The sequence below is a fragment of the Eutrigla gurnardus genome (assembly GCF_963514095.1).
Source record: "Eutrigla gurnardus genome assembly, chromosome: 2".
Lineage (NCBI taxonomy): Eukaryota > Metazoa > Chordata > Actinopteri > Perciformes > Triglidae > Eutrigla > Eutrigla gurnardus.
Window position 1 is genome coordinate 17,122,070 of NC_139916.1, and position 9,520 is coordinate 17,131,589.

Here is a 9,520-nt window from a genome sequence, read left to right on the forward strand (position 1 = left end):
GGGTGAAGAGGAGGGGGGGGGGGGGGGGGGGGATAAGGAGGGGGCGTGAGCCAGGAGTTGTGTTTCTTAGATCAGCGACTAAGGGCCTGCGCGCCGTAACAACGGACAACTATGACGGCATGCTGCTCTCTGTGCTCCGCTCCCCTCTCCTCCTCTTCTTTGCTTTCCAACTTCCCTTCCCACCTCCTCCTCCTCCTCCTCCTCCACCCTCCACCCACTCTCCGAGCGAACCCCTGGGGAAGCCGCTCAAACCAAACCCAGGCTTCAGCGAACTTTTGCGGGAAACTTAACACAAAGTCCCCAGAAGCCTTACGCCTGCCTGACATCACGAAGCACGCCAGGGTTTCACTGCCACTCAACCTCCCTTTTGTCCTCTTTTTTTTTGGTACTTTAGTCCTTCATTCCTCCCACAGTCCCCTCCCTCATTTATGCTGACTACTTTCCGAGGGCTAATGCACCATTCCTGACTGACCTCTAGACAATGGAAACCTGCAGCAGCAGAAGTTGCCGATTAGGGCTACAGGTTGCATGGCAGTGCTGACCTTCACTGGGCAAATGGGCATTGTGGTGTCTGTTAATCCAACAAGCCGATGGCTGTCTTTAAAACTGCTAATATTAGTCCCTGAATTAAATATTTCTGTTTTTCTCTATTTGTTGATTGTACTTGAAATGTTTTGTTTAGTTTTTTTGGTTCCTCATCAGTTGTTGTTTGTCAGAGAATCAAAACAGCCGGTCTGTTTTTGCAACGTGATGCACAACCTTTTGGTCCAGGGACAAGTAGGCATTCAAACGATCACAAAAACTATGAATGAAATTCATATGTAATACATGAAATTTCCTTGAAAAATATTTTACTTAAACAGACTAAAAGAAGAGACAGTTTCTCAAAATTTACACATTTTTACACTCGCAAAAAATACAATTTTGATTGTTGAGAGAACCACTGATTGGCCTTTTGTTGAGTCTTGTCATTTACAGACATATTCCTATTAAAATGGGGCCGGAGGAGAGGCAGCAAACGGAGGTAAACCGTGATACAGCTTGGATGTAATGAAGAGGCTGAGGGAACACTGAGCCATGATAATTAGAGACAACAGCCATGACAAGGAGAGGAGGTGAGGAGGGGAGGGGGTAGATGGACAGGAGAAAGTGCAACAGAATAAGAGGCGAGGAGGAGAAAAGGGAGACAGGGAGTGTTGAGTCCTTCACAGCAAGTGCCTATCGGAGCGCCGACAGGGAAAAGAACACTTTCCGACCAACCACGGACCAGAAATGAAGGCAGCTCTGGCAACTGCAGGCACGCAAGCTGTGTGTGTGTGTGTGTGTGTGTGTGTGTGTGTGTGTGTGTGTGTGTGTGTGTGTGTGTGTGCAGCCTTATGAGTGACACAAACATCTTTCTCGATACATAAAAAAAAATATTAATGTAAAATAAAATAGATACCATTTTCTTTTTGTATGTCTCGTCATAAGTCAACCAAAAATGTGTTGAAAAACATTGTGCTGTGCTTTGTAGATACATACAGTGGAACAGTGGGGAAATGACAGCTGTATATTTGAATGAATTTTTTCTCTCTTTTAATCCAGGAATAAACGTTTTAATTAATTGTTGAAAGAAAAAAAAATACTTTTTTTATTATTATTTTAAAACTTTAATTGATTTATTGAAGTCGAAAATGAAAAACTATGGCACGTGTAAAAAAAAAAAAAAACAATTAGAAAACTTTTCTTTAATTAACATGAAATCTGATAACAGTAAATATATTTGAACAGTATCATATGTTGCCAGTTAGAATAATTTGAAAATTACCTTGGCCTGAACTGTGATCCAAGAATCAAATACTCAAAGAGATTATACTCTATTCACCGCTTTCCCTATTTTTAACTGCTTTTTTTACTCTGGTTTTTCAGTTTTTCCTCACACCCACTGACCGGTAAAACAGCCAACGCTGCTTCAAAGGCTATGAATTCACAACAGAAACACACAAACAGACACACTGCCTTCTCTCTCTCCTCGGGAACATGAGAGCTGCCTCTAATTCACAGGCTGGTAAAGCCGTGGTGGACAGCAATCTTGATCTGGCAGGATTAAGCTACTTTTATTTCCCCGAGAGCCAAAGGAACGGAGGGCGATGGAGGTGGGTGGGTGTGCGGTGTGTGTGTATGTGGGTGTGGGGGGGGGGGGGGGGACTAAAATCCTTCGACAAATGTCAGACAACGACTGGTGACCAGGGGCCGCAGAGATACACACACACACACACACACACACACACTCATAAACACTCCTGAAAAAGCCACCCAGGGAAGAGACTTATCACTCTCCGTCTGATCAGTCGGAGAACGAAGTGATGTGGGGGCAAGAAGGGAGCAAAGCAGGAGGAGGAGGGAGGGAGTAAAAGAGGGGAGGGAGGGAGGGGGGATTACACAATTATTCAGATAACAGCTGGGTATAATCTAGTGGCAGATGTCTCTCGGTCAACAATGCCCACCACACAGAGGCGTGCATGTGAGCGCGCATACACACACTAACAGAGTTTCAACGCGCAGCAAGCAGCCACAGGGTGAAGAAGAGAAAAAACAAAAACGGCTGTTGACGAAGCAGCATCGACTACTTGACAACGCAGCTCTCTATCACGCTGTTTGGGAGCGACGCCGATGAAACAACCTATGAAAACAACGACGCGGAGCCCGTTTCCTCCTCGACAATGAGAAGTCTAGAAAATACACACGAGTCTAGGGGAGCGACGACCTGTTTGCTTTTTCTTCTCCTCCCGACAGCCGTCTGAAAAACAAAACCTAAAACCTGAGGAATTCTGTCCGAGGAGGAGAGAGGTGGAGGGTCACCAGTTGATTGACAGTTAATTGTGGTTAACACACACACACACACACGAAGCATCCCGCTCGTCTGCGAGCGATCTCCAAGATTCCCAATAGTGGCTCTAGCAGGCACCTTCCTCCCCTCCTGCACCCCCCTCTGAAAGGCCACTATAGAGCCATAGAGTCCGCACCCCACTGGGCCAAGCCTGTACAGTCTCTTCACCTTGAGAGCCACAGCAAGAGGAAGAGGAAGGAGACAAAGAGAGCGTCCTGTTCTATGGGCCCGACCATATTCGTCATATTTACACTGAATAAAATGATCTCTTAATATTTCTACCAGAAGTTTTGGGAGAATTTAATCCCCAAGTGAACAAATCTCCATGTGCAGTTCCACGTAGGGGAGGAGGAAGGAAGGGCGGCCCAAGCAAGAGGTGAGAGCGAGCTCTGTCAATCCGTCAGCCCAGGCAGCCCATTGTGATTTGGTTTAACACTGGTTAACAGCTCGTCCTGTCAGGGGATGGATCATCCCACGGCGCCTCACATGCTAATAGCTTAAGTAGGCATCCCATGTCCCCCGGAACTAATACCATAAATACTAATACCATAAAAGAGTGGTGCACGCCGACGCTCCAGCCTCACTTTCGCCCGCGTTGGCCAACATCCTGATACTTTACGGATTAGAAAACATAATGAGATGCATTTAAATGGTTATTACCTTCGCCGGTTCAGGATGGCAAGGAACAGGGACAAGGGGAAATACTGCATTGCTAATTTCCTATCATCATATGTTAATGTAAAGTCATCCTGGTTGAAGCAATTCATACACTCTGATGCAAATTAAAAAATTCAAAATTAAAATAAAATAAAAAAATGCTTAAATAAATCAGATTAATGGAAGATCCGAATACCAAGACCAGAAATGAGCAGATAAACCCAAATAGGCTATGAGGGGGAAATTCTGATTTGAGTTCAATCAGGTTGTAGTTGAGTTTATCGAGCTCGATATGAATCCCTGTGCACTCCTCCTCTTCTGTGATTCTCAGCATTTTATCGTAGAGCTCATTCGTCCGCTCTGCAGATCTTTCACCACCGCGGCGCCACGGACAAACGAGCACTCCAACGCTTCTCTCCAGTCAGATGGTTTAGGAAATGTGCAAAACGCGTGCGCGCTCGTCTCTCCCCGTGCGCGCGTGTACGTATCCATAACAGTCTGAGTCTTGCGCTCCACAGCTGTCACCTACCCTTCACAGCCATCCTTTCAATACACATTAAAGCAGTGCTGCAGAAAGTTTAGTCACATTGTTGTTCTGAGCGAAGCTTTTCCACTGATCTGCTCCCTCGGTTCCCCCCCGCTCGATTGACGGCTGCCCTGTCAGTTTGTCGCGGCGCTTTAGAAAACACCAACGGCTCTCTGATGAAGTGCTTACAAAAGGTCATAGGGTGGAGGCGATGGAGAGGAGGGGAGCCGACTACTGAGGGAGGGAGAGAGAGAGAGAGAGAGAGAGGAGGCAGGGGAGAAGGAAAGGGAGACGGGACGGGAGTGAAGGAAAATCCATAACACAAATACAGCTGTCAGAAGCAATGCGGAGTTAGCAGGGGACACGACGACCGATGAGAGCTTTTTTCACGAAGACGCTCTGCCCAAACACAACAGGCGTTCTCTCACTTTCCACACACAATGCTGCTCGGGTATTTATTTTTTTATTCTGCTTCCGGCCGACCGGCTCGTGTGCCCGACCTGGCAGCGTGGCTGACCTAATGATCCCGTGTGACTCTTTCTTTGATTCTGTGAAATCAAACTCGATAGCTCCAACTACGTTACTTCATGATCAGCGCTCTCACCCCCCCCCCCCCGCCCCCACCCTCAGCCACAGCCCTCTCCTTCAGCTCCAGCCACAGCCTCAGGTGCCAAACGCACTCTGGAGAGGCTGATCTAATGCTTCCTCAGCTATAAGGACCCACGCCTTAATAAACCGCTCGCACGTCGCTTTCCCCTTGCTTCCACCAGCCTTTCACTCATATGCTCTATCTCTCTCTGCGTCCCTCTCTCGCTTCCCCTCCCCGTGCCCATAGGAAACAGTCTCTTCCGCTCTAAGCTGTTGGGTCACTCCTTCCCACATCCATCAGCTGTTAATGGGCCGGTGCTCTGTGGAGCTGGAGGAACATCTCTGAGTCCCAGTACACACACATACACATATACAGAAAAACTCATCTGAAACGCATGGACACGTTAATGACCACAGGCTGAAACACTGTGTCAAGCAAAAAATGATTAGCTTATCAATCAAAGGGAGAAAAGTGCGTAGATTTCTAAAGAAAATGAAGTTGGGACGTTGAGCGGTCACGATATGTGCAATGACAGCTTTTTGTTTTAGAGATTTAAAAGGAAGAGAAGGCAATAAACGACAACGACCTCTCTCTCTCTCACACACACAGGTGGTCAACTTCCAAAAGACTGCTTCAAGGCAACTTTCCGCTCGCCTTCCAACTATCCTGCGACACCGCCTCCTGACCCGTCGTGAAAACACATCTCATCACTGAAAAATGTGTGGGATTTATTATATGCACACACAGACAGACGGACAGATGCACGCACACACACACACACACACTCGCGCACGCGCATTCAGCACTCAACTTCTCCTAAATAACAGGTTCAATTAGAACCACATGTATAATCAGGCCTCAGTCGAAAGCAATGTGGCGGCACTTTCACTGTGCAGTCAATCACTTCAATACACAACCAGAGCACTCCCCCACTCACTGGCTGCCCATGAAGAATAACACTTTCATGTAATCCATTAATTTGTCAATTATATTTCATTAACATATTTATAAAGAGGTAACAAGCTATCGTTACGGTTCTCGTGTAAACTTTCATTTTTCCATCTTTTTGGGTCACGAAAAGGAACGCGTTCATTCCTCAAAAATCAGTGATGTATACCAAATTAGAACACGTTTTATTTTAACACATAATTTGACTATTTTTTTTACAGCGTATAGAATATCTTATCCTACACTTTCTCCACATTTAGAATCCCCAAAACATGCTCAGCTAAAACACGCACACCCCGCAGTAACGGCAGCTTCAGGACCAACGCTTGAAATGATTCCATTTAAAAACATGCTCCTTGCACAAAAGCCTTTTTTTTTTTTTTTTTTTTTTTTTGCTTTTCTCAAAGCCCATTTGAAAGGATAAATGAAAATTTAACAATTCCAGCTTTTTAAGCAGGTAATGCACTAAGTGCTGCGATAGAAGTAAACCTGTGAGTATCTATCACAGGTCAAATCCTACATGTATAGCAGAGTTGTATACAGGTGCTCTTCAACATCACTTTGGAGCCAAAAGCCCACTCAGATTGTGGGCTTGGGATAGCAGGAGGGCTTTAACGAGGAGAGCGCCAGAGATGGAGAGACGGACAGGCGAGCCATCAACGCTACCGACGCACAGGACATTTAAAACTTCAAACACTGTCCATTTTCACTCGGGCAGGACAGGTGAATCCAGGGAAAAAAAGCACTCACACACACACACACACACATATATATATATGTATATATATATACACACTCTTCCACACATACATTCACGTGCCCATGCTGGAGGTAAGGACTCTTTGAGTGAGTATATGGACTAACACAATCATGTTGCTTTGGCTTTTTAATCCCGCTTGAAGGGGTTTTAAAGCATGTGAGATCCAGAGCCATTATCGGCCGTCTCTAGACGGTTGTCATACGTGCACCGCAGTCGCACACCAGCACACGGTCTCACACACACACACACACACACACACACACACACACACACGGAGGACCGATGCTGAAAAATCATTATTTAAGCAATGTGTCAGTAAGCATAACAGAAACAATTGTCTGGTGAAGAACAGAGTCTGAAACTGATAAAAATCAGCAGCACATGAGCGACTCTTGCAAACAATGTAACAAAACAGGACATGGAAAAGACACAGCTGTCGAGAGGAGGGGGGAAGCAAGAAAGAAAAGTGTTGAGGCAAGTCAGATGAAGAAAAAAAAGGTGGCAATGCTGAGGACATAGACGCACAATAGCCGACAGAGAGCAGAGAGTCAATCCTTCTGTGACACCTCTGGCTTCCTGCACATGTACACTCTCTTTCACCCAAATACATCTACTTCTGCCCCTCAAATCCTCCTTCGCATCGTCGTCTGCTATTCAAATTCCACGAGAAGCCCGTCACTGATGAGATCAATGAGCAAAGCACATCATGGAAATGAGAACTTTGCAGAGTTGATGCTGCTGGTGAATGTCGCAATGGTTAAAAACAAGTTTAAATTGTCCTCCATCCTTCAGATTGTAGATCAGACTGTAAGTTTATTTTGAAAGGGATAATCTGTTTTAAATCAAAATGAACAAATATCTAAATTGTGCATGTCATTTGTATTTTGTTGGAAATCTATCTACGCCGAACATCATTCTTTTGCAATAGCTGAGACATCTCTGCAGCTGCGGAGCTGTAAGAACATGTAGCTACAAGATTTTAAAATTGACACTCAAAACTTCCTTTTTTTTTCCATATTTCTGGAAAATAATTTCAGCAAATTTATCATAAATAAAAGAGTTATCTGGGGTTGCTGTCAGCACACAATTATTGTCACACCATTTAAATGGTTCAGGTGTGCCGAGATGCAAAATATACACATTCAAATTCTTACTAAAATTTAACAAATTAACCATCTTCCAAATTGTGCTGTAATTTTGCTAATTTAAATAAACCTCTGGAGAGGTTGTGTGAACACCAAAACGTGAATGTGGTGATTTTTTGTGTGTGAAGGATACGCAACTTTATCTCATCTCATTCAGGTGAAATCAACTTTTTTTTTCTTTTTTCAAATTTTAAATTTGCATACACTTTCCACCAGGGCCTCCGAGCCACCAGGAAGGGGGAAAAAATACCTGCTTTCTTGTCTGACACCACAAATGTGACAAGGTCATAAAACGTGATGAAGAGCTTTTTCATTCCCGCTGGATCTTCTATTAAAGTGCAATTAAAAGTGTGTCATCGCGTCGCAGAAATGCCACCGCAGAGGACGGGGAGGGGGGGTGGAGGGGGTGGAGGGGGGGTACACAACAGGAGAGAGAGAGGACACAGTAAATAAAATTAATTATGCCAAATGCCCCGGCGCCCATCAATCACGGGGCAATAATGCCCGTGTCAGGGTGCGCACCCACACGGCCTGTATGCTTTTTCTCTCAATGACAGACAACTAACAGCAATTAATTGTCGTTTCATCTCTCCCTCTTGTTTTGTCTGCAGCCTTCCATCACGCGCGGACCTGAGTCCGTCTGACACGCGGGAATGTTGCGGCTGATGTTTTCAAATGTGATCTTATTTGTTTGATTTGAGGGTTGGGGAGAGAACAGCCGCTTCATTTCACACACGCTCACGAGAAAAAGTTTGATGCGGTCGCGCAAATTCACGGCAGTTTGAAACTGTTTCTCTCATTAGGCTATATGTTTTTATATAGATATATGTACCCCCCCTTTCTCTAAGAATAAACGCTAATTTTCCCTTTTGTGGTGCAGGCCTGCTTTCAGGCGGTTTATGACTGCAAAAAGAAAAAGAAAAACATGGGTCACACGGAGGTTCTGGTAAAGGCTTCAACCCCCTCAATTTCTAAATTTATAATCGTGTCCGAATCAGCTCAGGATGGGAGGCCATATTTTTGTATCGTCAAAAGTGTAACACGTGGATTTTATTTCAATCTAAATGAATGATTTAAAAAAATCTAAAAAGAAAGACGTTGATGTGTGTTTTAATGCAGTAATTATCACTACGATCCTACAGATCAGATCCGTTTTTAAACTTTTTCCCTGCGCATTGACAACTTTCCTCCACGCCCTGCTCGCGAACACCTTCCGCGTGTGTATGTTGTTATGTATTTAATCCGGGGAAATTATATGGGAAATATACAGCAAAACTATAGCGAGGTCACAAAAGGCGCATCCAATTTCAAAAGTCAAAAAAAGGGTTTGAAAAGAAACTATTGTCCCTGACTTGTTCTGTGTCCACAAGTCTTTTTCTCTCTTAAAACAAGGGGCTCCATTATTTTCAGTGAGTGCTGTAAAGACCTGCTTTTTTTATTATATCAAACGGTGTTTAATTATGAAAAAACTCAACGAAGCCATAATGAATTTAAAGGCGAGCGGAGCGAAACAGGTAGAAAGCGATGACAAAGCAGTCACACACACGCGGGCGTGTAAAATTAACAGCACATAACCAACGTCGGTGTTTACTGTCGCATCCCCTTAACGAGCGCGATTAACGGACACACAAAGTGAAGTTTGTTGCCTCAATTAGAAAAAAAAATAATAATAAAAAATAAAAAATGTCCCCACTCCCGAGCTCTTTAGTTTAGTCCTGACCCGCGAGACCAACTTGTGGTCGCCTAGACTCGGGGACACATGACACTTTCTCCGAGTGCAGCACTCTGCGCTCGGCTGAAGAGTTGAAATAAAGCAGCGTCCATTAGCTCCAGCGCGGTGCGGCTCTGGGCTGCGGGACACGTGTGGACGAAGGCGAAGCGGCGTTAATACGTGGCTCAGAAGTTTAGCGTTCAACAATCCGATGAAAAGGGAGAAAAAAGTTCAAATGAAACCCGGGCGGAAGAAGGAAAGTGTGAGAGACTCGTGTCAAACTGTTCGCTACTCAATAACACCAGCGTTAGATTA

At 44.7% G+C, this 9,520-nt stretch overlaps 1 protein-coding gene across 5 annotated transcripts in view; it reads right to left on the reverse strand.

The window, feature by feature from the left end:
• foxp4 (forkhead box P4) overlaps window positions 1-9,520 on the reverse strand; it is a 390,233-nt gene that overhangs the window by 78,262 nt on the left and 302,451 nt on the right. The window lies entirely within an intron of this gene.